General features: G+C 35.7%; 1 long non-coding RNA gene across 1 annotated transcript in view; it reads right to left on the reverse strand.

Annotated features, from left to right (window-relative positions):
* Nucleotides 1-374: 374 nt before the first annotated feature.
* LOC123510798 overlaps nucleotides 375-2,424 on the reverse strand; it is a 14,641-nt gene continuing 12,591 nt past the window's right edge. Inside the window, exons 2-3 of the long non-coding RNA XR_006676604.1 lie at nucleotides 1,139-1,239; nucleotides 375-906 (exon numbers count right to left, since the gene is read on the reverse strand). This is a non-coding gene — a long non-coding RNA (uncharacterized LOC123510798). The remainder of the gene's footprint in view (nucleotides 907-1,138; nucleotides 1,240-2,424) is intronic.

Consider the following 2,424-nt stretch of genomic DNA (forward strand, 5'->3'; position numbering starts at 1 on the left):
AAAAGATAAGAAGGAAAAGATAAGGAAAATAAATCTTGGAACTTGTACTAATAAAAAAAAAAAAAGAGAGAGAGAGAGAGAGAGAGAGAGAGAGAGAGAGAGAGAGAGAGAGAGAGAGAGAGAGAGAGAGAGAGAGAGAGAGAGAGAGAGAGAGAAACATTATAATCACAACACCCCAACTAACACCATAAAAAAAAAAAAAAAAAAAAAACACACACACACAAGAAAAACATCAACAAAAGCAATATCCATCACCTGTAGAATAAAAACAAGTCAAGAAAACAAATCACGAAACTTTACTTGTATTAACATAAAAAAAAAAAAAAAATACAACAAAAAAAACACGACCTTTACCACCAAAAACAAGAAAAACACATAAATAACATCAATAAACAGCCAACAAAACAAACAGTAATGGCTTTTAAACACAATCAGATAAAAGGAGGACGAATAAATAAATCAAAGAATAGGATAATGATAACACGTAATGAGGAGGAGGAAGAAGACAGGACAATGAGGAAAACAAGAAGACAAAAGGAGTAAGGAGGAAAAGCACACACCACCGGAAGTGTGTTGTATTAACCCGTCTGATTAACCTGAGAGAAATTATCAGGCGGAAAGTTTATCAATGTTATCAATACTCGACACTTGTAATGGCCTCCTGTTTCCTACACACACACACGCATACACACACACACACAAAGCTTTTCCTCTCTCTCTCTCTCTCTCTCTCTCTCTCTTTCTCCTTTATTTTTTTCCTCTTTTAGTACATTTTCTTCCGATTTTCGCTGGTTACATTGTTTGCGTGAACTTAAGTAATGTTACAGTTAAGGCGTCTCTCTCTCTCTCTCTCTCTCTCTCTCTCTCTCTCTCTCTCTCTCTCTCGATGTATATTACGCCAACGAACTGCAAAAAAATTAAAAAATCGATGAGTTTTCAAAGTTACGAATAAAATAACGTTGTTCTTTATCCAGATTTAAGAATGAGGAGTTTGAATGAATAGAAATAAGAAAAAAAAATTATATAAAATCCATGAAACAAAAATAAACATATACAGAAAAACAATACCTGAGTCACATTTCAATCACTACTCACAGGGACAAACATATAAGCAAACCAATAAATACCTGCACTTTACCTTGACTTCTCAGGTACACTAATGACCACCTGGAACACCTGTACAGCTGATCATACAGGTGAGAAGAAGAATTCACCACCACAAACAGGTGAACACTCTACCTGTAAAGAAACTAATTAGCGTCAGGAAAGCTTATAAGGGATTCAACGCTGTACTTATTAATCTGATCGGTAAATAAATCAAAAGTAATAGTGAAATATGAAAGAAAAAGTAAATGAAGAGGAGTAGAAATAAAGACAATGCCGAATAAATGCAAAACAGATCATTAGTGTGTGTTTACTGCCAGATAATTAATACATGCAGAAGGTACTTAATTTATCTCACCTCTCCGTTGAGAATTGCATTATTTCACCTGTCCATGTAAAAACAATAGATAAAAAAATACATAACGAAAATCGAGATACACAGACTCATTATCGTGTATTTAAAGTGACATTTGTTCCAGGCTTTTAACTAATTCATTAGCATTTTCTAATATATATATATATATATTTTTTTTTGCCATTAGCAGTTCTCCTTCTTACATAAAAAGAGGAGTTTATCGGCAGTTATAAAAATGCTTAGTCACTTCACCTATGGCCACATGTCCTCCCTCAACACTAATTAAACCTTGGCTCTGTGTGTGTGTGTGTGTGTGTGTGTGTGTGTGTGTGTGTGTGTGTGTGTGCTGATGTGTTTGATTTCCATCCGTGCAGTGGGCAAACATATTACCAGCCTTGTTTTTGTCACCAGATCAAAGACACGCGCAATGACACACATAATTAAGCCCATTGATACGTTTCATTTAACATTTTTACACTGATAACTTAAAAAAAAAAAAAAAAACATTACAGAAGTCACTCAGATTTGCAGACACCAAAAAATCAATAAAAAAAAAAAAAAAAAAAAAAAAACAGGAATAATAAAAACAACACAAAAACTAAACACACACACACACACACACACACACACACACACACACACACACACACACACACGGGTCCTAATTAACGATAGTCCAGCTTCATTTTGATTCGCAGAGGATATAACGGCGCGGGCAACACGGGGGAATGTAATTACTGATTTGGCATACTGACCATTTAGGGCCACAGGTAATAATTGTTACGGGGACCAATGGCAGCCTTACCTGTGACGCCATGATTTATACAGGTGAGAGAGAGAGAGAGAGAGAGAGAGAGAGAGAGAGAGAGAGAGAGAGAGAGAGAGAGAGAGAGAGAGATCCGACCTTTTTTGTTTTACTTCATAACCGTCCCTTTCTCTCTCTCTCTCTCTCTCTCTCTCTCTCT

Source organism: Portunus trituberculatus, chromosome 4 (assembly GCF_017591435.1).
Source record: "Portunus trituberculatus isolate SZX2019 chromosome 4, ASM1759143v1, whole genome shotgun sequence".
NCBI classification, from domain to species: domain Eukaryota; kingdom Metazoa; phylum Arthropoda; class Malacostraca; order Decapoda; family Portunidae; genus Portunus; species Portunus trituberculatus.